Consider the following 968-nt stretch of genomic DNA (forward strand, 5'->3'; position numbering starts at 1 on the left):
TGGCCCTGCAGGAGTCTGAATTTGCAGTACCCTGTACTATCCTGGTCCTCAGGGTACTGAAGATGAGGAAAGGCAGGGCACAGGCTCAGGTGCCAGAGCCCCTGGAGGTCCAGATTCATCAGAAAACAAGGTCCGTCATGGACTTCATTCTTAGGAATCAAATGATTCATGGTAGAATGGGCATTAGGTTGACGAAATTTGAAGCAGGTGCTTAAACTATAAATGCAAGAGAGAAAATAAGTCCTTAGGCAATGAATGACAAGAACAGTGACAGGAATTTGAGTTTCACCAGCCTCTTTTCCCAAAGCCATATCCTGGGTCTCCACACCCATTAATTATTTATCTTAACAACATGCTCCATTAGAATTTATCGTCAGTTCTCTTTTTTAAGTACAAAAAGTTTAGTAAGAGTTCATGCAGGCCTGAATGACCTTATCCTTCTTCCTAGTGAGAGGGACCTACTGTCCACCCAGCTCTGATGTGACTGGCCTGTTTTGACACTGGCACTCAAGTCTTCCTGAGGTTCAAATAAGCATCTTTGAGAAGCACTTAAATTAGGGTAGCTAGGGGTGCAGTTATAGGAACTTCTCATTTTTTCTCTTACATACTCCTTTATTATCAAAATTATTATTTTTTTGTGGTGTTGGGGTTGAACCCAAGGTCTTGCACATTCTAGGCAAGTATTCTGTCATTGAGTGACATCCCCAATCCTCCTGAATTTTTAAAAACACGTTTGAATTACTTTTTAATCAGCACAAACAAGAGAGTTGTTGTTTGTTTTCCATCTGGGGATGGGGGATGGGGGGGTGGGGCGTGCGATATGGACGACTGAGCAAGAGAAAACCTTATTTCATGTTGGTCTTCTTACAGCTTGATCTACCCCCCCCCCCCCCCCCGCCAGCATCGTCAAAGGTCCATAGGACGTTACTGAATGCCTTAATCAGCAAGCTAAGGTCAAGCCATGCATT

Source organism: Marmota marmota, unplaced genomic scaffold (assembly GCF_001458135.2).
Source record: "Marmota marmota marmota unplaced genomic scaffold, marMar, whole genome shotgun sequence".
Classification (NCBI taxonomy): domain Eukaryota; kingdom Metazoa; phylum Chordata; class Mammalia; order Rodentia; family Sciuridae; genus Marmota; species Marmota marmota.